This window comes from Rhincodon typus, chromosome 24, assembly GCF_021869965.1.
Source record: "Rhincodon typus isolate 14 chromosome 24, sRhiTyp1.1, whole genome shotgun sequence".
NCBI lineage: Eukaryota > Metazoa > Chordata > Chondrichthyes > Orectolobiformes > Rhincodontidae > Rhincodon > Rhincodon typus.
This window is the reverse complement of record NC_063355.1, coordinates 2,045,059-2,072,206: the sequence shown is the minus strand read 5'-3', so window position 1 is coordinate 2,072,206 and position 27,148 is coordinate 2,045,059.

Here is a 27,148-nt window from a genome sequence, read left to right as displayed (position 1 = left end):
TGAATGGCCTGTTTTCACATTTAGGGATTCTATTCTGTCTGGTTTCTATTCTCTCCGGTTTACATTCTTACTGGTCTATTGCTCACGTCCTCCCTCTTGACCTTTTGGGTCAGTCAAAAGCCTGTAAGTGCCCACGTGAGACTTGGGTTAAAGGTCATTCAGAACATTTACGCTCATATTTCTGCTTTAACTGACTGGGCAGACCTTTTCCCCTCTCTCCTGTGCGCCTGCTGAGTTAGTCAGTTACGGACACACGCATGTCGGGGTGAATCCTACGTGTCTTCTCTTTCCTTTTCCTGCAGGGGAACACCAGTGTTCTTGAATCATCAGTGCAATCAGGGACTTACTGACGTTGTAAGCTGCCACTCCCAGAGAATAACAAACTGATTTGTCACATAGTAACTTGTTTTTGAAAGAAAGATTCTTTTTATAGATAAGATGGGAAGCTTTTTGTGCAAATCGTAGTAGAGCTGTGGGATTCTCTCTGACACGGAAAAGTGAATGAAAGGCTGTTCCTAATTGTGAAAGGGCCGAGATTAAGGGGGCACAGATCTCAAGAAATTGATAAAAGAAATGAAAATGATACGAGGCAAGATGGACTTCATGCAGTGAAGGGATGAGGTCTGGAATGCATTGCCTGAGAGCATGGTAGACACAGGGTCACACGATGCTTTCATAGGGAGCTGGATTGTTATGTGAAAGGAAGAATGTGCAGGGTTATGGGGAAAGGGTGGGGGCTGGATCATTCAGTCAATCAGTACAGACATTGTGGGCTGAATAGCATCCTTCTGCACTGTATCAATTTTGTCATTCCCTGCCTTTAGCAACATCTGTGTCATAACCTTGGAGGATGCTATTGTCTAATAGTCACAGATTTCACCTGAATCAAGGGACAGATTGGCAGCAGAAGCCTGTCTGACTGCTGAGCCATTCAGTAATACAAGAAATATCTGTCCAGGAGCAACATTCTCACTCACTTTGAGGCATCTGATAGCGACAGAATGGTTCTACCTGAGGCCATTACAAGCAGCTGCAGGGTAGTGACTAATCCAAAGCGAAAACTGCTTAGAATCTGTGTCCAAATCACCTGCAACTGTCAACTAATAACAAATGTCATTGTGTAGTTCGGGTTGTCTGGTGATTGATGTCTTCTGGGATTGAAAACACAAACCTGTTCACTGAATGAAAACCAGCTGCTTCACCTACATCAGACAAATGAGGAAGAAACATCACTGGCTCGCACTCACACTCCATCCTATTCTGAGGATCTCCTTTCTTTGTCATCGATCTATCCCATTCAGGTTTACATTATTGGCGTGTCAATGTAGATGGGCAGGATACGATTTTGCCCAGTTTATATATATAAAACAATAAGGTCTTCCTTCATCCCTGAGATAGAGGAAATTTCTCATAGAATGTGAAGAAACATCGAGTGTACTTGCAGTGTGAAAATGCCTGGACACCCTAACTAATGGCTAACAAATTCACCCTAGCAAATTCAATAAATGTCTCTGAAGGCTGTGTGCAGGGTTTGGTTGCCCAGTACCACATCCAGCAACTATCGAACGTTTTTGCCAAGCTTTGTAGCTTGGGTTGTGGATAAGGTTGTTAGCTTGCTCGCCGAGCTGGCTGGTTATCGTACTGATGTATCGTCACCATGCTAGGTAGCATCATCAGTGTGGCCTCCGATGAAGCAATGTTGTAGGGGTGGCATGGTGGTTCAGTGGTTAGCACTGCTGCTCACATTGCCAGGGACCTGGGTTCGATTCCAGCCCCAGGCGACTGTCCATGTGGAGTTTGCATATTCTCCCTGTGTCTGCATGGGTTTCCTCTGGGTACTCTGGCTTCCTCCCACAGTCCAAAAATGTGTAGGTTAGGTGGATTGGCTGTGCTAAATTGCCTATAGTGCCTGGGGGTGTTTAGGTTAGGTGGGTTAGACATGGGAAATTAGGGGAATGGGTCTGGTTGGGATGCTTTTCAGAGGGTTGGACTTGTTGGGCTGAATGGCCTGTCTCCATACTGTAGGGATTCTATGTTCTACTCTGCTTGGAATTTATATGATCCGGTCTGTTAAATTACATTATGTCATTTCCAGTTCTGTTCTGCATGGGTTTATAAATGGGGTCTAAGTGTGCGTGTTTGCTGATTGCATTACTGGTTGAAAACCAGGCCTCTAGGAATTCCCATGCGTGTCTGTGGTTGGCTTGGGATGGTCACACTGTCCCAGTTAAATTGATGGCCTTCATTGTCCGAGTACACTGAGATGAAGGAAAGTTCGTCATGTCATTTTGCTGTTAGCTAGTGTTCATGTATCCTGATGGCTAGTTTCCTTCTAGTCTGGCCGATGGATGTTTGTTGCAATCATTGCAAGGTATTTTGTAAACTGCATTGGTCCTGCATGTCATGGGTATGGGGTTAATGGTCCTTGTGAACGTTTGTCACAGTGTGGCTGTGAGTTTGTATGCTACCATGATTCCTAGTGATCATAGGAGTCTGAGATCACACAGTGTGGAACTGGAGGAATACAGCAGGGGAGGCTGTATCAGAGGAGCAGGAAAGCTGACGTTTCGGATCAGATCCCTTCTTCAGAAATAAATAGGCTGGGTGTCGGGCTGGGAAAGGTAGGTGGGATGGCGATAGGTGTGTGCAGGTAGGTAGTGGTGGGGATTGGTTAGTGAGGTGGGAGGAGCGGATAGGTGGGGGAGAAGACGGACAGATCAAGGAGGCAGGGATGAGAGGGAGGGTTGATCATGGGATGAGGCCGGAAGTGGTTTGCGACTGGAAGATGTTGTCGTTTGTCGCAAACCGAGCGCAGGTGCTCTACAAAGCGGTCTCAGAGCCTCTGCTTGGTCTCACCGATGTAGAGGAGGCCACATCGGGAACAGTAGATACAATAAACCACATTAGCGGATGTGCAGGTGAACATCTGTCTGATGTGGAAGGTTTTTTTGGTTCCGTGGATGGAGGTGAGGGGGGAGGTCTAGGGGCAGGTGTAGCACTTCCTGCGGTTGCAGGGAATGGTGCCGGGGGTGGTGGGACTAGTGGGAAGTGTGGAGCGGACGAGGGGGTCGCGGACAGAGCAGTCCCTCTGGAAGGCAAATAATGGTGGGGAGGGAAATATATCCTTCGTAGTGGAGTCAGATTGCAGGTGGCAGAGAATGATACGTGAATCCGGAGGTTAATGGGGTGATACGTGAGGACAAGGGGGATTCTGTCTTTGTTTTTATTGCGGAGAGGGGATGTGAGGGCTGAGGTGCGGGAAATGCAAGAGATGCGGTCAAGGGCGTTTTCGACCACTGAAGGGGAAGTTGCAGTCCTTGAAATACGAAGACATCTGGGATGTTCGGGAGTGTAATGAGATAAAAAAACTGCAGATGCCAGAATCCAAGGGAGACAAACAGGAGGCTGGAAGTACACAGCAAGCCAGGCAGCATCTGGAGGAAGTAGAAGTCAACGTTTCAGGTATTACCCTTCTTCTTGTCCTGAAGATGGGTGATACCTGAAACATTGACTGCCCCTTTCCTCCAGATGCTGGCTGGCTTGCGGTGTACTTCCAGCCTCCTGTTCATCTACCACTGTGTAATGACCCTGGTGGTAATAGTGAACTGGAAATCAAGCCGTGCCATATCTCGAAATGACACCAATGTGAAATGTAACCAGTTTAATCTCTGACTGTGTTGGTTCCTTCATTATTACTGGGTCAAAATCCTGGAACTCTCTCAGCAACAGCACTAAGGGTCAGGCAGCTCACCATTCTCAAGGACAAGTAATAATAATAATTAAAATACATAATAATAATAATAATACATAATACATAATAATTCCTGGCCTTTCATATCTGATTCATCAAGGTATTGCTGTGCAGAATCCACCTATAAACAGTTATCTCAGAAGTTGTGTTTAAATTCAAAAAAATGTCAACACTGATTGGTCATGCACGCCATGGGGGATGTACCAGGGAACTTGGCCTCACAAGCTTTTGTTAAATTAATAAACTGCAATGCCGGGACAAATTATTTTTTGATTGTAGAGAACAGGCAATCTGTATAAATGTGCATACCTCCCAGTAAGAGTAAGTGAGCCACATTGCAAACCCGATTGATATTCTTAAATTGCTTATTCATATCATTGCTAGCACACTCAGAATTGTTCAGCAAGTCTGGATGAGCCAGCAGAGTTTATACGTAAAAGGTTTTGAAATGACCAAAACACAGGAGTACAATCTAACCATTCTTCTCATTTCAACCTATTCCTCTTCAATGCTGATACCTACCTTGAGTGAGCCCAGTGCGGAGGAGAGTAGGCCCAGCGCAGACCTTGAGTGAGCCCTGTGTGGAGGAGAGTAGGCCCAGTGTGGACCTTGAGTGAGTCCAGTGCAGAGAAGAGTAGGCCCAGCGCGGATCTTGAGTGAGCCCCGTGCGGAGGAGTGTAGGCCCAGTATGGACCTTGAGTGAGCTCAGTGCGGAGGAGTGTAGGCCCAGCGTGGACCTTGAGTGAGTCCAGTGCAGAGAAGAGTAGGCCCAGCGTGGACCTTGAGTGAGCTCAGTGCGGAGGAGTGTAGGCACAGCGTGGACGTTGAGTGAGCTCAGTGCGGAGGAGGGTAGGCCCAACGTGGACCTTGAGTGAGCTCAATGTGGAGGAGTGTAGGCCCTGCGCGGACCTTGAGTCAGCTCAGTGCGGAGGAGTGTAGGCCCAGTGCGGACCTTGAGTGAGCTCAGTGCGGAGGAGGGTAGGCCCAGTGTGGACCTTGAGTGAGCTCAATGTGGAGGAGTGTAGGCCCAGTGCGGACCTTGAGTGAGCTCAGTGTGGAGGTGTGTAGGCCCAGCGCGGACCTTGAGCATTCATAAAACTGGAGACGTGGAGGCAGCGGCTGCGCTGGAATGTGGCAGCGGCTGGGGTCCAGCACTAGCCCAGATGATGGCCAGTAGTGATTGGTGATGGAGAATGGTGTCATCGGCATTCAGCACGATGCAGCGGTCAGGCCCAAAGCCTTGCCCGCGGTCAGGTGTGCCCAGGTGGGTCTTAGCCCAGCGCGGGTGAAGCCATGTCCAGTGTGGAAAGAGCAAGCCTTCTTTGGGAAACCCAGCTTGGAGCATCTGTAGGCTCATGGCTTAAGAAAGGACTGTAATGTTTGACACTTAAACTTTACTTTTCTACTTTTATGCTAAGAAGACTGTAGAGCTGAACTTTTTAAACTTATTTCTTTATTTCTCTATTTCTGTAAGTATGATTTTGTTCCTAGGTACTTTGTACCTAAGATGGCGCCCGGTGTAGCGACACTGTACACTTTTTACTGTACTCCTGTAAACCTGTATTCAAGTACACACGACAATAAAACCTAAATCTAAATCTACTTGTTTTCTTTACATTGCTCTGTCCTTTTTACAGCCATTTCCTGCCTCCACCCACCCCCACTACCTTCGTCTGCTCCATTGTGAATCTATTAGGATACAAGATTTCACAAGATTTAAAAATGGTGGTCTGGAGGCATTTCCCTGGTCACAGATTTCCTGGTGTTCTGGAAAGGGTGTCAGGATGGGGTACATACAGGGACTTAGCCTCATCAGAAGCCTCCAAAATAGCTCCACGCTGCTCTGAATCATTTCTGTGGGTCGTTCACAATCGTGGAAAAGATTAAATCTTGAAGTATTTCCTGGTGCGTTGGCTTTTGTCTTGACTGCTTGATCGCGCTATTTAAAGCAGTCAGCTGCAGCTTAAAACCATTATGTTTCTAATTTGCACAGAGATGATTGCTAACTCCTTTTCCTTATTTTCCCCATGCAAGGGATCTTGTTTATCTCCATGCCTTACTCAGGTCACCTCCTACATGTCAGGGGAGCCTGAGAATCCACGATAATAGGGAGCAGGTTTCGCTGTGTTCAGAGAATATGGAAACAGCCTCATTGAGACCATTTCTCACAGGATGCAAAGCTGTGAATCCTGCACTTCCTCCAATGATGACGGTAGACAGCGGTGATCGTCAGATGGACCTTCTGGAATATTGTCTGCATGTCTCTGGGGAAACCCAAGGGGATCAACGAGCCCTGTGTTTTTGGCCTACTGGGAGAAATCCAGCTCTAAAAGATACGGTTCAGCAACACACTTCATTAGTGTTGTAACCATGCTTGAGTTAAATTAACACTAATTTGACAATCTCCCAGAGGAGATCAGTGTGGGAAAAAAGGAAAACGTCTCCGGGAGATAGGTGATAAGCCACAATGTGGGAGCAGAATCATGCTGCACTCCAACAGACCCTGGCTTTCCAAGTTCTCACTGAGGGCTCATGACAATTTTCAAGTGTGGAGCTGCAGTAACAGTGGGAAAAAATTTTGGGAGTTCTAGTGGGAATGTGGTTGAGAGGCCAAAGAGGCTCTTCTCCTGGATGAGAAAAGCTGAGACAGTGTAGTTGGGCAGGGAGATATACTCCCAGGTCAGGCAGAGTATAGAGAAAGGAAGTTAGATCATCCAGGGCACTCCTTCTAGAATTATGTTTGTAGAGTTTGGAATTGTTTTGACTGAGAAGTTACAAACCACTTTATAGATGTTTTTATTCATTCACGGGATGAGGGTGTTGTTGGCTAGGCCAGCATTTATTGCCCATCTCTAATAGCCCAGAGGGCAGTTAAGAGTCAACCACCTTGCTGTGGGTCTGGGTCCCATGTATGCCCGACCAGGTAAGGTTGGCAGTTTTCCTTCCCCACCTTAGTGATCACACCAAATGGGTTTTTAACGACAATTGTCAATGCTTACATTGTCGCCATTAGGATGTGTGTTATGGCCTCAAATCAGTCCTGCTCCCCCACTAAAATCAGTCCCCCTCCCCTACTCAAATCAGTCCCCCTCCCCACTCAAATCAGACCCCCTTCCCCACTCAAATCAGACCCCCTCCCCCGCTCAAATCAGTCCTCCTCCCTCACTGAAATCAGACCTCTTACCCACTGAACTCAGACTCCCTACCCACTGAAATTGGTACCCCTCCCCACTCAAATCAGACCTCCTCCCCTGCTCAAATCAGTCCCCCTCCCTCACTGAAATCAGACCCCTTACCCACTGAAATCAGACACCCTCGCCCACTGAAATCAGACTCCCTACCCACTGAAATCAGACCGCTGCTCCACTGAAATCAGACGCCCTCCCCCACTAAAATCAGACCCCTCTCCCCCACTGAACTCAGACCCCATCCCCCACTGAAATCCGACTTCTGCACCCACTGAAATCAGACCCCCTGCTCCACTGAATCAGACCCGACTCCTATTCAAATCAAGACCCCGCCCCCAATGAAATCAGTACCCCTCTCCCAAGTGGTGGACAATACATATATAGACTTCAAAAAGGTATTCGACAAGGTTCCACGTGGGAGACTGGTTAGCAAGATTAGATTACATGGAATACAGAGACAACTAACCATTTGGATACAAAATTGGCTTAAACATGGGAAACAGTGTGGTAGTGGAGGGTTGCTTTTTGGACTCTAGGTCTGTGACCAGCAGTCTGCGGCAAGGATCGGTGCTGGGTCCACAGCTTTTTGTCGTTTATATAAATGATTTGGATATGAATATAGGAGGCATGGTTAGAAAGTTTGCAATTGACCCCAAATTGTTGGTGTAGTGGACAGCTTAGAAGATTACCCCAGAGTACAACAGGATCTTGATCAGATTGACCAATGGACTGAGGAGTGGCAGATAGAGTTTAATTTAGAAATGTGAGGTGCTGCATTTTGTGGGGCATATCGGGGCAGGACTTATAAGCTTAATGGTAAGGTCCTGGGGAGTGTTGCTGAACAAAGAGACCTTGGTTTGCAGGTTCATAATTTTTTGAAAGTGGAGTCACAGATAGGTAGAATAATAAAGAAGGCATTTGGTATGCTTGCCTTTATTGGTCAGTGCATTGAGTATAGGTGTTAGGAGGTCATGTTGCGGCTGTGCAGGACATTGATTAGGCCACTTTTGGAATACTGCATTCTATTCTGGTCACCCTGCTATAAGAAAGATGTTGTGAAACTTGAAAGGGTTCAGAAAAGATTTACAAGCATTTTGTCAGGGTTAGAGGGTTTGAGCTATAGGGAGAGGCTGAAGAGGCTGGGGCTATATTCCCTGGAGTATCGGAGGCTGAGGGGTGACCTTATAGAAGTTTATAAAATCATGAGAGACATCGATAGGGTGAATTGTCAAGATTTTTCCCCGAGGGTAGTGGAGTCCAAAACTAGAGGGTATAGATTTAAGTGAGAGGGGAAAGATTTAAAAGTGATGTGAGGGACAACTTTTTTGTGCAGGGGGTGGTGCTTGTATGGAATGAGATACCAGCGGAGGTGGTGGAAGCTGGTACAATTACAACATTTAAAAGGTATCTGAATGGGTACATGAATAGGAAGGGTTTAGAGATATAATGGCTAAATGCTGGCAAATGGGACTAGACTGACATAGAATATCTTGTGGGCATAGACGAGTTGGACCAAAGGGTATGATTCCATGCTACACATCTCTAGGACTCTATGAACCTTCTGCCATTACCTTAAATCTATGCCTCTTGTCATTTCCCCTCGCAGAAATGTTCCTGGGCCAGATGGGATTTATCCTAGGATTCTCTGGGAAGCTAGGGAGGAGATTGCAGAGCCTTTGGCTTTGATCTTTATGTCGTAATTGTCTACCGGAATAGTGCCAGAAGACTGCAGGATAGCAAATGTTGTCCCCTTGTTCAAGAAGGGGAGTAGAGACAACCCTGGTAATTATAGACTAGTGAGCCTTACTTCGGTTGTGGTAAAGTGTTGGAAAGGATTATAAGAGATAGGATTTATAATCATCTAGAAAGGAATACTTTGATTAGGGATAGTCAACATGGTTTTGTGAAGGGTAGGTCGTGCCTCACAAACCTTATTGAGTTCTTTGAGAAGGTGACCAAACAGGTGGATGAGGGTAAAGCAGTTGATGTGGTTTATATGGATTTCAGTAAAGCATTTGATAAGGTTCCCCACTGTAGGCTATTGCAGAAAATATGGAGGCATGGGATTGAGGGTGATTTATCGGTTTGGATCAGAAATTGGCTAACTGTAAGAAGACAGAGGGTGGTGGTTGATAGAAAATGTTCATCCTGAAGTTCAGTTACTAGTGGTGTACCTCAAGGATCTGCTTTGGGGTCAATGCTGTTTGTCATTTTTATAAATGACCTGGATGAGGGCGTAGAAGGATGGGTTAGTAAATTTGCGGATGACACCAAAGTCGGTGGAGTTGTGGATAGTGCGGAAGGATGTTGCAGGTTACAGAGGGACATAGATAAGCTGCAGAGCTGGGCTGACAGGTGGCAAATGGAGTTTAATGTGGAAATGTGTGAGGTGATTCATTTGGAAGGAGTAACAGGAATACAGAGTACTGGGCTAATGGTAAAATTCTTGGTAGTGTGGATGAGCAGAGAGATCTCGGTGTCCATGTGCATAGATCCCTGAAAGTTGCCACCCAGGTTGATAGGGTTTTTAAGAAGGCTTACGGTGTGTTAGGTTTTATTGGTAGAGGGATTGAGTTTCGGAGCCATGAGGTCATGTTGCAGCTGTACAAAATTCTGGTGCGGCCGCACTTGGAGTATTGCGTACAGTTCTGATCGCCGCATTATAGGAAGGATGTGAAAGCATTGGAAAGGGTGCAGAGGAGATTTACCAGGATGTTGCCTGGTATGGAGGGAAGGTCTTATGAGGAAAGGCTGAGGGACTTGAGGCTGTTTTCGTTAGAGAGAAGAAGGTTAAGAGGTGACTTAATAGTGACATACAAGATGATCAGAGGATTAGATAGGGTGGACAGTGGAAGCCTTTTTCCTCGGATGGTGATGGCTAGCACAAGGGGACATAGCTTTAAATTGAGGGGTGATAGATATAGGACAGATGTCAGAGGTAGGTTCTTTACTCCGAGAGTAGTAAGGGCGTGGAATGCCCTGCCTGCAAAAATAGTAGACTCGCCAACTTTAAGGGCATTTAAATGGTCATTGGATAAACATATGGATGATAATGGAATAGTGTAGGTTAGATGGGCTTCAGATTGGTTTCACAGGTCGGCGCAACATCGAGGGCCGAAGGGCCTGTTCTGCGCTGTAATGTTCTATGTTCTGTGTTCTGTGTTCCTTCCTATATAACCTATCAATGCCCCTCATACATATATACATCTCGGTCATGTCCCCTCTCAATTTCCTCTGTTCTAAGAAAAATAACTCCAATCTTTCCAGTCTCTCTCATGACACTGTCATCTCAGGCACTGTCCTGGTAAATCTACTCTGCACACTGTCCAATGCAACTGCATCGCTCCTATTATGTGGATTCCAGACTGCACAGTGTACTCTGGCTGTGGTCAAACCAATGGTTTATACAGCTCTCTTCCTCTCAAACTCAATGCCTCACTTAATGAAGACAAGTATTGCATATGCCTTCTTAACCGCTTTATCTCTCTGTCCTGATACCTTAAGGGACTGGTGGACATACACATGAAGGTCTCTCTGATCCTCAGTGCTTCCCAGCTTTCTACTGTTAATCATGTATTCCCTTGCCTTGTTTGTCCTGCCCAAGTGCACCATCTTACACTTATCCAGATTGAATTCTATTTGTCATTGATCAGCCCATCTGACCAGGCTGCCTATATCCTCCTGTAATCTAAGATTATTCTCCTCACTATTTAGCACTCTACCAACTTTTATATCATCTGCAAACTTACTGATCAATCTTCCTACATTCAAGTCTAAATTATTTGTATAAACCACGAACAGCAAGGATCCAACACTGACCCCTGCGGAACTCCATTGGATACAGACTTCCAGTTCGAAAAACATCCTTCAACCATTATCCTCTGCACCTGCCACTTGTCTAATTGTGGATCTGATTTGCTAAATTTCCTTGGATCCCATGGGTTCTTACCTTTGCTATCAGTCTCCCATGTGGGACCTTATCTAAAGCCTTGCTGAAGTCTAAGTAGACTACATCAAAAGCATTTCCGTCATCTACAGACCTGATCACCGCTTCAAAAAGTTCAATCAAGTTGGTCAGACATGACCTCCCCTTAACAAACTTCTGACTGTTCTTGATTAACCCCTGCCTCTCCAAAAACAGATTCATTCTGTCACTCAGAATTGCTTCCAATAGTCTCCCCCCCATCGAGGTTAGAGTGACTACCTTTGGTTTCCTACGTTATCTCTTGCTCCCTGTCCCATGTCCCTATTAACCCTGGGAGTTACTGGGCAGATAAGACAATGCAGGGATTTTATCAATGCCTCATCTTAATACCCTAAAGAACGTCTTGGTATTTATTTCCTTGGCCTCTCCACTTCTCAAACACAAAAGCAAACATATTGCAGATGGAGGAAACTGGAAATAAAAACAGAAAGCATTGGAAAATCTCAGGGTTTGTGAAGAGAACAGTTAATGCTTTGAGCTTTGTCAAAGACCTTCAGTGATGTCTCCCTTTCTGCTGAACTGTTGAAACATCTCCCAGTTTCTGGTCATTTATCAGATTTTTGGGTTTTGAGACAAGGAAACAATTTTTAATTTGTTATCTTGTTGTGACATGTTTACTCTGAATATTGCCGGTCAGTTTATTTACTGTCTCTTCCTTGACAAATAGGAATGTTCCGGAATGTGCTCATGAAATGCAGCCAATGTGCCCAACTGTAGCCCCCTTCCAGTGGTAATAGCTGTCCCATGTGTTCCAATCCCCCATGCCTTCCTGATTCTGACCCTTCTTTCTCTGACTTTACTCATGCTCTTACCCTCTGACTTCCTCCTCCAGCTCTGCCGCATTTTCAGTCCCAATCCCACCTTCACTCCTCACTCAGATCTCTACCTCGTGTCAGCCCTGTCGATCTAATGAATTCAAATGGAATGAGGGCCAGCCATCTTCAACTGATTATGTTCAAATCATTTGTCGATTGATTCATGCCAGCTGATTGGACTCTGCATCCTGTCCTCTATGGTGTGAATCTTTCTGCCTCTGGGCAGCACAGGTTTACTGACAGAAGGTGTGGTCCTACCCTCTTACATAGCTATTCCTGGAACCCGGTGTGCTAATTGCCCACCCCCTCCCAGAGCAAGTTGTATAGACTGAAAGAGTTTACCATTTAATTTATCAACATGGCAATGATGAGAATCAAAGCAGAGCTTCTTTCCATCCACTATGTGTGATGCTGAAACAAAATGCCAATACTCTGGTATCTGCTGGAACATGCCTATGTGGTAATTGTGTGGGATGTCCTTGGGGCGTGTTATGAAGTGTATTGTTCACTCAAGTAACTGACCTCCAGCAGGACAGCAGTGAGGAGCCTGGGCAGCCTGTCTGAATGACCAGTGGGGCAAATTCGGCCCTGCTTCTGGGAGTCCGTTCTCAAACTGGTACCTGGCCGAAGGCAGTGAAATCTGGTATGCAACTGCTCTCGAAAAAGGCCTTTGAGAAAGATGCCAGAACTGTGGAATTACCCCACTGGGAACAGCAGAGAAAAGCAGCACCCTGACCTCAAAATGACCCTTTGCTCTGCCAGACTATCTCTCATTACAACACATCATCTCCAACACACACTGAGATTGTTTGGAGGATGTGTATTTTTTCTGGACTGGTCTCACACGCTCTGTTCTCCCACTGGCTCGATGCTCTCCCCACCAGCTGCCTGGGGCTCCAGTTGGTTTGTAAAGGGAGCTGTGTTTGATAGCCAGGGCACAGATAGTTTGAAAAGTATAGCGATGGACAGGTCACTATCCAATAAACGTCTGGCCAGTTTTATCATTTATATTCTTTCTTAATCTGTGTATCAGAAACTGCAAACACACTGACAGCTCCCCAACAGTATCGTGGTTCACCATTCCAGCATTAACTAACTGGCTATATACGCACATAAGACATTAATTCCTTTTTGTTAACTTATTATCACTAATATTTAGAGTGGTGTATGTGGGATTGCTGTATGTATTTGTGAGTGTGTGTGTTTGTGTGTGTGTGTGGAGTTCTGGGCATGAGACTTTAGAAAGGATGTGCGTGGTTTACAAGAATAGTTCCAGCGATGAGGAATTGTAGTTATGAGGATTGAAGAGGTTAGCACTGTACTCCCAGGGGTGGAGAAGATTAAGAGGAGATTTGATAGAGATGTTCAAAATCGAAAGGGGGGTTGCAGAGAGTCAACAGCAAGAAACTGTTCCCACCCATAAAATGATTCAAAACGACAGGGTACGGATATAACTTGCAGCAAATGCGTTGTGAGAAAATACTTCTTCACTCAGTGAGTTGTTAGGGTCTGAAAATGCTGCCTGGAAGTGAGATGGAGGCAGTGAGGCATTCAGGGGGGATTGGATGATTGTTTAAACAAAAACATTGGGCTTGATTTTACCATAAATTGGCTAAGTCTTAATTTCAGTGAGTTTCATGGAAGATCTCTCTCCATGTGCCCTAGCAAGAATTCTCCACTTGTTCCTGAAGCTCCATGCCTATCGTCTCTGTGGCACCCCACTGGGCTGATCTTACCTCTCACTAGGGGCAGAGGTCCTTTAGACTTCCAGGGCCTCCTGGGATCCTGTGCACCAGGTCAAGCACTGCCAGCCAGGAGGGTGTTTTTTTTTTTACCTTTTCACAGAGCACAGAGTGAGAGGAGAGCCAAAATGAAACTGAGGGTACAGAGGTGTCACGGCTGACCCTTCATTGTCAGTGCAAATGCACGTTTATACATGTATTGCTTTTTAATGAACAAGTTCTAAAGGTTACCTGTTCTTAGCATCAACCCATCTTAGAACCTCGTCTAAGGGAGTGCCACTCTTTCCCCAGTTGTGTTGCACTATCCTCCTGTTGAAACCAAGATGGATGTGACCATCAGTGAGCCTCCCTCCCTCTCTCAGTAAGCTATGTCATCCAAGGTATTTTTACCTCCCTCTTGTGTGTTGATATTTTCCTCTTCACACTCATTGTCCCCTCTGCATCTCAGCATCGCTGCTCCCCAGAGTGGTTACACAGGGCTGAACATGGCTCAACTCTAGATACCGGAGGTATGGTTCCCCTGGGGGACCAATTTTTCCAATTCCTGATATTTGATACTGCCGTTGACCTACCTGCCCTTCATTCCTATCCTATACTAGGGCTCTGCACCTGCTCCTGTTGAGGATGTTGATCCTCATAACTACGTAACCCTCAATCAAGTCTCCCTTCATCCCATGTCCAGTTATTACTATCATGCTGGTCACTCACAAATAGTGCCGGGGGTTCAGGGGACTGTGGCTTCATGTGGGAAGGATAGCGTGCCAGAGGGATCAAGGGAATGTGGGATCAGTGTGGGAGGGATAGGGTGCCAGGGGGATCAGGGGAAAGGGGTGTCTGTGTGAAAGGGAGCTTGTGTTCCCACTCAGGTGGGCGGTAACACTCTCTGTTTACTGTGACAGTGAGGGAATGAGTATGTGCCTGGGATCACTCTGACATGTATGACATGGTGAAGGTGGCTGTCCTGAGGCAGGAATCTAGGGGAGGTGTTGCGTTGTTCTCATCTTTATGTTTCCTCTGATGGGTAAGTCATCAGCCTGGGGTCAGGGGTAGACCTTTGAGGAAGAGAAGGGGATCTCTGAGGGTTCACCATCCAGCAGCAGGAGTATGAAGATTTGACTGAAGGTCCAGAGAATTGGCACATCCTGGCATGGATAACGGAGGTGTTCACCCATACCCTGAGTGCTCAGACCACCCTCTTGACTGACTCTCAAAGAGACTCCAGTCCAGTGGAACTCTCAGTGGATGCTGCAGGCACCTGCCAACCATCGCATTGAGACTGAGCTCAAGTAGGCAGCACCTCAGCAAGAAAGGCCCAAGTGACCTGCAGTTTCCTACCCCTCTGAGGAAAACAGGGTGTCTCATAACAGCCTGCACTGAGGACTCCTCTCAGTTACTCGTTCTGTCAGAGTGACCCCATTGCCTGCAAAAACCTCAACCACAGAGGCCACTCCTCACAGTGGGCAAGGCTGGGGTCTCAACATCCTCACGTGTGCAGAGGATGCCCACCAAAAACATCCCAGGCAAAAGGGAATTGCTGTTATCCCTTGAGGGTTGTTTGTTGTTGGTGATGGGGATTACAAAGCAGGAGCTTAAAAGACCAAATGGGCTACTTTTTAAAATTCATTTGTTGGATATGGCTGTTGCTGGCTGGCCAGCATTTCTTGCCCATTCCTAGTTGCCCCTTGAGAAGGTGGTGGTGAGCTGCCTTCTTGAACCGCTGCAGTCAATGTGCTGTAGGTTGACCCACAATGCCCTTAGGGACGGAATTGCAGGATTTTAACCCAGCGACAGTGAAGGAACAGTGATATATTTCCAAGTCAGCACGGTGAGGGGCTTGGAGGGGAACTTGCAGGTGGCAGTATTCCCATGTATCTGCTGCCCCTGTCCTTTTAGATGGAAGTGGTCGTGAATTTGGAAGGTGCTGTCTTGTTTCTTGTTTCTACATTCATACGTTCGTATGGCTTGGAATGCACTGGTAGAAAGGTGAACTGAGTGGCAAAAACTCAGCAGACTGAGTACAACATGGGGGAATGTGAGGTCGTCCACTTTGCAGGAAGACCAGAACAGCAGAACATTGTTTAATTGAAGAGAGAATTGCAGAATTCAGTGAGACAGCAGGATCTCAGTATGCAAGTACATGAATCACAAATGGTTAACACTCAGGTGTGGCAAGTAATCAGGACGGCAAAAAGGAATACTGGAATTTATTAAAGGGGAGTATAAAAGTGAAGAGGTTTTGCTTCAACTCTACAGGGCATTGGTGTGATGACATATGGAGCACTCCACACTTGGTCACTTTATTTAACAAAGGGTATACTTGCACTGGAAGCAATTCAGAGAAGGTTCACTTGGCTGATTCCTGATTTACTTGACAAGGAGTGTTGCACAATCACAGAATGCAGAACTGTTACAGTGCAGATGGAGGCCATTTGGCCCATTGTCTCTGCTCTGGCCCTTCATATGAGCATATCAATGTGTACTATTTTCCTACCTTTTCCCCATAACCCTGCACTTTCTTCCTTCTCAAGCAACAGTCTAATTCCCTTTTTGAATTCCTCATCCAATCAACTCTCCACCACATTCTCAGACAATGCATTCCAGACCATAATTGCCTGCTGCATCAAAAAATTTATTCTTGCTTCTTCAGTCAATTAGCTTAAATCTGTATCCTCTCATTCTTGATCTTTTCATAAGTAGAAACATTTTCCCCCTATTTACTCTATTCAGATTCCTTATAACTTTCAATGTTTTATTTAGAACTTCTCTCAGCCTTCTTTCTCCCAGGAGAACAGTGTCAGCTTCTTCAATCAATCTTCTTTACTAAAATTGCTCATTCTGGTACCATTTTTGTAAACTTCGTCTGCACTCTCATCAATGCCTCACATCCAACCTGAAATATGGCATTCAGAACTGGGAGCACTAACTCACCTAGTGCCTTATACAACTTCAACATAACCTTAATGTAGGAGCAAATTACTGCAGATGCTGGAATCTGTACTGAAAACACTCAATGCTGGCGATCACAGCGTGTCAGACAGCATCCATGGACTGAGAGCAAGCTAACATTTTGGGTATTATACTTCTTCAGGTATTCTTCTTCGGACATTACCCGAAATGTTGACTGCTCCTTTCCTCCAGATGCTGTCTGGCCTTCTGTGTTCTTCCAGCCTCCTGTTTGTCTATCTTGGATTCCAGCATCTGCAGTTTTTTGGTCTCTAGCATTTCAAGTCTAGGTGACTCTTCATCAGAGCTCAAGAGCAATCTAGACTCAAAAAGTTAGCTTGCTGTCTCTCCATGGATGCTGTCTGACCCTCTGTGATCACCAGCGTTGATTGTTTTCAACATAATCTTGCTCTCGTACTCAATCCCCCTTTCCGTAAAGCCTAGTATATTGCGTGCTTTATTAATCATTCCCTCAAATTGTCTTGCCACCTTGTAATGATGTACACACACATATGTGCAGGTCTCTCTATTCCTGAGCTACCTTTAGCACTGCCCCCTTTAATTTATATTGTGGCTCCATGTTCTTCTTACCCAAATGTATCACCTCACACTCCTACACATATATCTGACCACTCCACCAACTTGTGTCCTTTTGAAGTTTCACACTATCCTCTTTTCAGTCAACAATGCTTCAAAGTTTCATATGGTAAGCAACTGTGCCCTGTGTACCAAGGTCCTTAATAAATATCAGGAAAAACATGTGTCCCAATACTGACCCTGCTACAAACCTTCCCCCAGCTTAAAATTTATTCATTGACCATTCCTCTCCATATCCTGTCACTCAGGTGATTTTGTATTCATATTCTTACTGTCTCTTTCATATGATTAGTTATACTTTGCTCACTTGTCTGTTATAACAAATGCCTTTTGAAAGTCCATGAACACCACACCAATAGCATTGTGCTCATCTACCCTTTCTGCTGCCTGCTCAAAAGAATCCAGCAAATTGTTTCACCGCAATTCTCTCTGAAGAAATCCACGGTGGCTTTCCTAAATTAAACTGCAATTGTCCAAGTGATATTTGTACCAAATTATTGTTTCTGGAAGTTTCCCCACTACTGAAGTTAAACTGACTGGTCACTGTAGTTGCTGGGTTTATCGTTCCAATCTTTTATGCATAAGGGCACATTGTTTGCAATTCTCCTGTCCTCTGGCACTCCCTTGAGTCTAACGAGGACTGGAGAATGATGGTAATGTTTCTGCAATTTCCGTGCTCACTTCCCTCCGTATCTTTGATAAATCACAGTCAGTCCTGATACCTGCTCAAGTTAAGGAACAGACAACTTATCCAATATCTCCCTCTTGTTCAATTTTAAACCCTTCAATTATCTGAATTACCCCCCTTTCACTTTATTCTGGGAGGTATTTTCCTCTACGGTATGTTCAGATGGAAGGTATTCATTAATACCTCATCTATACCCCCAGCTCTATGTATAAATTCTGTTTTATAATCCCTAATTGCCCCGTCCTCTCTCTACAACCCCTTTAGTATTTATAGCCTATAAAAGCTATTAGGATCACCTTTTCTGTTAGTTGCCAATTTCTTCATACTCCCTCTTTGCTTCTGTTATTTGCTTTTTAACTCCCTCTGAATATTTTCTACCTGATGTCAGTCGTAAGTACATGTTCTTCATCTTAACTTTTATCTCTTTCATCATTCACGAAATTCTGAAATTGTTTGTCCTCCCTTTCCCATTCAAGGAAGTCAATGGTTATGAGCTCGGGGAGTAGAGCGGCTGATCTTATTGCATAGCAGAGCAGGTCAATAGGTGAATGGCTTGTACCTGCTCCTAAATCCTACCATGTTGTTATAAGTGCAGCCAGTGACACAATGGGAGATCACCAAATGGCTTAAAACCAGATGCAAAATTTTACTTAAAGGCACTGAAACTAAGAGCACAAAGGAAGTCTTTCAAAACCAACATGGCCGTGATAGCACTACCATTTAATGATGTAATCCGTTACCATCTGAGGCAAGTTATGTTGAGGTTATACAGGACATTGGTGAGGCCTCTTCTGGAGTACTGTGTCCAGTTCTGGTCACCCTGTTATAGGAAGGATATTAATAAGCTAGAGATGGTTCAGAAGAGATTTACCAGGATGTTGCCGGGAATGGAGGGTTTGAGTAATAAGGAGAGGATGGATAGGCTGGGACTTTTTTCACTAGAGCGTAGGAGGTTGAGGGGTGACCTTATAGAACGTTTACAAAATCACGAGAGCTATAGGTAAAGTGAATGAAGGTGTCTTTTCCCTACAGTGAGAGATTTCAAGATTTTTAAGGTGGAAGGAGAAAGATTTTAAAAAGACGTGAGGGGCGACTTCTTTACACAGAGAGTAGTTTGTGTGTGGAATGAACTTTCAGATGAAGTGGTGGATGCAGGTACAGGAACAATATTTAAAAGACATTTAGATAAGTACATAAATAAGAAATATTTACAGTGATATGAGCCAGTGCAGGCAAGTGGGACTAGTTTATGATCTGGAATTATGATCGGTATGGACTGGTTGGACCGAAGGGTCTGTTTCTGTGCTGAATGACTCTGTGACTATGAATCTATAAGTCTGATTCCAGCAGCAGGACTGAACTCATTACCTTCCAGTACAGGCAGCATTGATCAGCATTACCTTTTTATTTTGAATTGTACTTTACCTGCTTCACATTACATCAGTACACATGTCAATATCAGATTACCATGTAAAGTGACCATAGTTACTGTGGTTGAAGGGAGTGATTAGAATTAGAATTAGGTTTTATTGTCACATGTACTCAAGTACAGGGATACAGGAAAACAGTGAAAAGTGTACAAAGTCACCATTCACGGCACCATATTAGGTACAAGGTACCTAGGTACAAAATCTAAGGTAAAAAGTAGGAAAATAAAGAAATAAATTAAAAGTTCAACATTGTCAGCATTATTGTCAGCAGAAAGTAGTAAATAAGAAATAAAGTTAAAGGTTCCAAATTACAGTCCTTCTTTATCCATGAGCCTGCAGTCGCTCTACACTGGACTTTCCCCACAAGGCCTCAATCTCTCTCCCACGCTGGGCTCAATCTCTCTCTTGTGCTGACCAGAAAAACAAAACGCAAATTTAAACATGGAGGCAAAGGGCATAGCCTACATATTTTGCACTGAATTTACAGAGGAAAGATCAATCATCTTTCCTCCATTTAACCTGTGACATCATCACTCACTGTCCTCTTATTTTTATTCATTAACAGAATTCACTCAGCCAGTATTTATTGTTGTGGATCTGGAGACACATGTAGGCCAGACTAGGTGAAGATGGTAGTTGTGAACCAGATGGGTATTTCCCCAAACAATTGATTCATGGTCATCATTAAACTCTTAATTCCAGATTTTTATTGAATTCAAATCCCACCATCTGTCATGGCAGGATTCGAACCCAGTTCCCCAGAGCATAACCCAAGCCTCTGGATTGACAGTCTAGCAGTAATACCATTAGGACATTGCCTCGCCTCTTCCCAATGTACAATGTGCCCAGGTTTTGTGTCATTGCAAGCTCTGCCTCATATACCAAAGTGTAGATCATTAATATATATCAGGAAAATGTCGTTATTTCAGAAAATAAATAATTGATGATTTTGGGGAAGGGGACGCTAGAAATTAGGAGACTGCCATTTCACCTTGCGACTTGGGGACTAAAACTTCTTACTCCCAAATGCGATGAGATCCAAGGTAGAGGCAGATGTGTCGACATGAAGGAATTAACCAAACATTCAGGAATTAACCTGATCAATGGCAGAATTTGACTCTTTGACAGAAGCAAAATGAGAAACAACTTCACACCAGTGAATCACACTGTTTGAAATAATAATTTGCTTCTAAAAGAATTTTAACAGACAATGGAGATATGTCAAAGCGAGGAGATGTCTTCAAATCTGGCCTTTACCTAAAAGTTGAGGTCAGCTTTACCATCATTGTCCAGAGAGTAAAGGACCTAAAGGGCCATTAGATGAATTCTAGCAATGAATCATTGAATCCCTACAGTGTGGAAGCAGGCCATTCGGCCCATTGAGTCCATACCAACCCTCCAAAGAGCATCCCACCCGAGACCCCCCTTCCTATTACCCTTCATTTCCTATGGCTAATCCACCCAACCCACACATCCCTAGACACTATGGGCAATTTAGTGTGGTCAATCCTCCTAACCTGCACATCTTTGGACCGTGGGAGGGTTTGGGGTGGGTTCGTGTAGGAGCATAAAAGAGGCTGATGTGGGAAATGTTTGTGGTGTGGTGAGAATTCAGAGATTGGAGCCCAGGATAGTGATAACCAGAAACTAAAGCAAGCAGGAAAACTTAGCATGCCTTTGAAAGTTTTGATATATGTGGCCAAACAAACAGATAGCTGAATTTGATATCTTTCAATTTTTTATGCAGTTAAAGTTAAAAGAGAAGCACTAGAAGAGGCCTGGGAACAGATGGGTTTGATTGAAATGAAGACTGGTGAAGATACAGAACCTTGTTCTACATGTTAGTGAGACTATATTTGCTTTATGCTTTGGGATGGTATTTTTGATTTGGCTTTGTTGATGTGATTTATTATTGTCACATGTACCAAGGTACAGTGATAAGTTTTGTTCTACGTGAAGTACATGCGGATTATACTGTACAAAGTATATGAGTAATAGAACAGGGTGAGGAATACATTAAATTTAAAATCTGAGAGGTCCATTCAGAAGTCTCCACTAAAATTGGTGGCATTGTAGACAGTGAAAAAAAAGTTTTTCTAAGATTACAAAGAGATCTGGATCAAATGGGTCAATGGGCTGAAAAATGGCATATGGAGTTCATTCTGGATAAATGCAAGGTATTGCATTTTGGCAGAACCAACAAAGATAGGGCTTATACAATTAATGTTAGGGCCTTGGGTAGTGTTGTAGAACAGAGGGACTTAGGGGTGCTGGTACATAATTCTTTGAAGTTAGCATCATATAGACAGGGTGGTTAAAAAGGTATTTGGCACACTTGCCTTTATTACTCAGTCCTTTGAGTTTAGGAATTGGGAAGTCACGTTGAGGTTGTACAGGATATTGGTGGGCCTCTTCTGGTGTCCAGTTCTGGTCACCCAGTTATAGGAAGGATATTATTAAATTGGAGAGGAATCAGAATTTATATTATATAAATACTGCTTTGAGTACTACCAGGATGTTGCAAGGTACAGAAGTTATAAAGAAAGGCTGGATAGGCTGGGACATTTTTAATAGAAGGTTGAGAGGAGACCTTATAGAAGTTTATAAAATAATGAGGGTTATGGATAGAGTTAATGGTAGTTGTCTTTTCCCTAGGGTGGAGGATTTCAAGACTAGGGGGCACATTTTTAAGGTGCGAAGAGAGGGTTTTAAAAAGACACAAGGGCAATTTTTTAATATAGAGGGTAGTTTGCGTGTGGAATGAATGTCCTGCGGAAGTGGTGGATAGGGATACAGTTACAACATTTAAAAGACAATTGTAAGTGCATGAATAGGAAAGATTTGAAGAGATATAGGCCAGGAGCAGGTAAGTGGGCCTAGTTTAGTTTAGGATTATTTTTGGCATGGACCGGTTGGACTGAAGGGGCTGTTTCCATGCTGTATAGTTCTATGACTCTATGACTATGTAACAGCAGGGAAGAAGCTGTTCTTGAATCTGTAGGTAGCTTTAATATCTTCTGCCTAATGGAAGAGGTTGGAAAAGATTATAACTAGGGTGAGAACAGTCTTTGATTGTGTTGGCTGTCTTTCCAGGCAGTGAGAAGTATAGATGGCATCAATGGATGGAAGGTTGGCTTGTGTAATGGACTGGGCTGTGTTGACAATTCTCTGTAGTTTCTTATTTGTATAATACACAACATCAGATACCATTGAGTTGTTAGTCATGAAGGGACTGACTAACGTCAGAGGTGTTTGTAATATTTATACATTGAGCCAACACCTTCAAAGGAGCAAAACATCAGCTGGTTCCCCAGAGAGAGTGGCAAACAGGAAAACTGGATAAAAGCCTTAAAAGGGAGGAAGTTGAGCAATGGCCTGAGCATCAGGAGGGTGACTGAAGGAAGTTTGTTGGAGAGGATTTTCACAAGCTTTTCAAGGAGCTAAGAAAATAAGTGAGAACGGAAGGAGTTTGGAGAGGCAATGTTTGAAAGGATGAGAAATATGATTGCAGCAAACTGGACTGTAATGTGAAGTACTCAAAGCAGTATTTATATAATATAAATTCAGTTAAATACATCCCTTAATGAGCAAAATTCTACTTACACAGTTAAGTAACAGCAGTCATTGAATGAGAATAGAGACTGTATCAAAATTAAAGAAATGTGTAAATCAAATGAACTGGAGAGAAAGAAAAGGGAGATAACTTACCAAGGATATCAAAGCTAACATGTGGAATTTTTGAAAACATGAGAGAATAGTAAAGGATAATGTGAGTCCATTAAGGACAGATTCTGTTGTCAAAAATGCAGAACTAGTGATGGACTCATTAACTGTGGGCTTCACATCTGTTTTTGCAAGGGAGGAAGAGCACAAAACATCAAAATTATATGGGAAACTAAAAATAAATCAAGACGATAAATTTATTGGATGAATGTATCTTTTTCATTGGCGTGGCGGGAAATAATGAGAGTTATCTCCAGGACTTAATGGTTTCCACCCGAATGAAAAATTGTAGGTTGTTAGTCACAATTTTCTGACACTGTAGATTTAAGAAGTGTTGATGGAAGATAGCATTTGGTTATTGAGGATGGCAGTGGAGAGAGAAAAACCAAAAGCAGTAATTTCACCCCTTTTATCGGGCAAGGGTGGAGAAGCATAGATGAGCAACTGGGTGTGATGTGTTGGTTTCCTGGCGTGATTCTGTCCCCAAGCCATTTCTCCAGAGGCAGGATCAAGGTCAGATGGGGGACTAGCACCCATAATCAACGCTTAACCATTTCAGGCACTTTAAGGCAGAGGCTGATTGAAATTTCAGGTTGATCTTTGGGCTCCCCTCAGGGATCTAGGTTAAAAGCTTGGAGGCAGCCTCTTGATAGAGGGCCAGTATTCTCGGCAGGCTTACAGCATTGGAATAGAAGTAGGCCATTCGCTCCTTCAAGCTATTCATTAAGATCGTGGCTGATCTTGTTGCCTCAGCTCCATTTTCCTGTATGCTCCCATATCTATAGACTCCGTTATCTATCAAAATGCTATCTAGCTGTCTTGGGGCAGCACGGTGACTCAGAGGTTAACACTGCCTCCTCACAGCACCAGGGACCCACGTTCAATTCCAGCCTCAGTTTGTGTGGAGTTCACACATTCGCCCCATGTCTGCATGGGTTTCCTCCCACAGGTTAGGTAGATTGGCCCTGCTAAATTGCCCACAGTGCTCAGGATTAGCCATGGGAAATACAGGGTTGGGGTGTGTGGGATTATTTGGATGGAAAGGGTTTACATGGAAATGGGGAAAAGGCAAGGGATTGGCAATGGAGCTGGTGCAGCCACGGTGGGCCAATTGGCTTCTGTGCAGTTACAGCTCTGGGTTTTCTCTATAGCTCTTAAAAAGGTAAATGTTTTAAAAATTGCAGACTCAAGATGGAGGCCCCTCCATCTCTTCTTCCTTGAAATTCATGCTGCTGTTCCTTTCGAGAGGTGGGCCTCCTCCTGAGTGTCCAACATCAGGAGATCACCCTCTGCCGTCTGGCAAGCCCTTCCTCCAGTCACTGATGGATCTAGTCATGATTAAAGCTTCGACTGAGTGGAGATGCATGTCCAAGTTACAGATGCCACTAAGGAGGCATAGTAAGTGCAGAATGGAGTTAAACGACTGAGACAAAGCTGTAGAGGAACGGGGAATTTGACAATGCTATACAAATCATGCAAGTTTATTGAACAAGTGCAGAAAGTGATCAAAAGGCCAAATGGAATACTGCCCTTGCTTCAATGGAGCTGGGATATAAAACATGGAAGTTAGCCTGCAGTTGTACAAAGTCTTAGCCAGATGCTACCAGGATCTGTGTTCAGTTTTGGATTCTACATCACAAGAAACATGGATTTGGATGTGGTGCAATGTAGATAGATCAGAATGAGACCAGGGCGCAGAGAGTTAAATGATGAAGGTGGCTTGGACAAGTCTACATTATATTCCCTTGAGTTTAGAAGATTGAAGAATGACCAAAGGGTATTAGGATTTGCCAGGGTAGAAACTGAGAAACTATTCCCTATGGCTGTAATTTCAAAACAAAGGCCATTGTTTGAAGGCTTAGGAATGAAATGAGGGACAACATTTTCACATGGAGAGCATATAATAATGCTGACCCCCTTAAGGCTTGGAGGGCAGTGCAAGTTGAAATATTCAAGACTGTGACCAATGGACTTTTCTCAGGTGAGGTTATTGAGAGAGATGAAGGAGGGATGGATGGTACAATAGACTGGCTCGAAAGGCTGAGTGGCCCATTTCTATGGGATCAGCAGAGCAGGAACAACCAAAGCAAGCGATGTTTAGGTGGAAGGGGAGACATTGGAAATAGGCAGTGAAGTGAGTTGGCAAAGGGGAAGTGATTGGGCTGTGGGAGTGAATGGCAAATGGAGGTGAGTTGTTTATAGGGCTAAGTGGGTAATGGGGGATGAATGGGCATCTAGTGGAGTGAGTGCACATTGGGGGACTGAATGTATAATGGGGTGAATGGCCAGTGGTGGTGATTGGGGGAATGAATGGGCAATAGTGAGGTAAGTGGGCAATAGGACAGTGAAGAGGAGATGGGGTGAAAGGACAATGGAGATGAATGGGCAATAGGGGTACAGGTAATGGGGGATGAATGGGCAATGAGGGCTGAAGCGGCAAGGGTGTAGGAAGATGGAAGGGAGCTGTCCAGGTCTGGTTAAACCAATCCCAGTACCATGATTAGGAGGTGGATATAAGGGATGAAGGGATTAGATCAAGGGAGTTTTTTTTGGGAAATGGGTTGGCATTCAGGCAGCTCTGTATTTGAGGAGATCAGTTTGGACAGATGGCAGGAACAGAGACAGGAAGATCAATCAAGGGTACCTATTCTGAACCTATTTTTAATTTTAATTATTCTTTAAAGGTTTTAAGGCTGTGAAGCTGGGAGTAGTGAAGTAACTGGAACACTCAGACTATGAGGAAAGAGAGTTCAGAGGAGACCCAGAAACAAGAGGCGGATTAAAAATGCAGCTCTTTACATTTCTGATTGGACAATGTGGCTATAATGTCAGCATGTTTGATAATTGTTACTGTCCTTTTGCCTTTCCTGTTGAAGTTGTTGGTTGAACGACATTGGACAGGGATTGGGATATTATTGCAGTGTCTACATGGGAATCAATGGATCAGGAGGATATTTGCTAATAGCTCCCCTTCCCCTCAGTCTGAGAAACACAATCTTTCTTTCACACAACATATTTCTATTTCCACCAGCCCTGAATTAAGAGCAACTTAGCAGTTAGAAACTGTACTAAGATTTGGAATAATTTTGTTTTTTGTTTCTAGCGTACATCCAATTCACAGTCAGAATTCAGAGTTGAAAGGTCACGGTTTACAGGGATGTCACCTCATGGAAATATATTCACTAGCAATCAACAAAAGCCTGAATTTCTGTAGTGCTTTATGTAGGGAAATTCATCACAGAAAAAATATATTAGAAGTAATGGATGTGTGCAAATCCTTGCGATGGATTATCGGAAGAGTTTAAAGTAGGTGGAGGGATTTAGGGAGACAATTCCAGAGTGTGAGGACTGGACAGCTAGAGGCATGGTTGCCAGTGATCAGCACCAGGCTCAGTTTGATTTTTTTGAGAAACCAACAAAACTCAAAGTAATCGGACAGTAAAGGATTGGGAGACAACTGCCACTAAGTACTTTGACAGCACTGGCTGGATTTCAGCATCAACAGAATCGCTGTAAATAAAGAGCCAGAGCCCACTGTGCCAACAAACCACAGAAACCAACGGGGGCAAAGGAAAGATTCTCCACAAAGTGTCTGGGTGGAAGAAAAGTCCATCTGCTCCCCAGTTTGCCAGCACTCTGTTTATCACAGTGAGCACTGGCTTGCATGGGGCCCGTGCACCAAACTGAGGAAATCAGAAGCCAATGTCTGTGATCAGCTTCAGTCTAACAGTCACAGCAGCTCCACATGGGAGATGGAAAATCATAGGATCCCTACAGGCCAATCAGCCAGTAAAGTCCACACTGACCTTCTGAAGGTCATCCCACCCAGACCCACCTTATCCCTGTAACGCTGCATTTCCCATGGCTAACCCATCTAGCCTACACATAGCTGGACACTACAGGGTGACTTACCACGACCAACTCACTTAACCTGCACATCTTTCGACTGTGGGAGGAACCCCACTCAGACATGGGGAAAATGCAAAGTCCACACAGACAGTCGCCCGAGGGTGGAATCAAACCCAGGTCCCTGGCGCTGAGAGACAGTAGAACAAAGAACAAAGAAAATTACAGCACAGGAACAGGCCCTTCGGCCCTCCAAGGCTGCGCCGATCCAGATCCTCTATCGAAACCTGTCGCCTATTTTCCAAGGATCTGTATCCCTCTGCTCCCTGCCCGTTTATGTATCTGTCTAGATACATCTTAAATGACGCTTTTGTGCCCGCCTCTACCACCTTCGCTGGCAACACATTCCAGGCACCCACCACCCTCTGCGTAAAGAACTT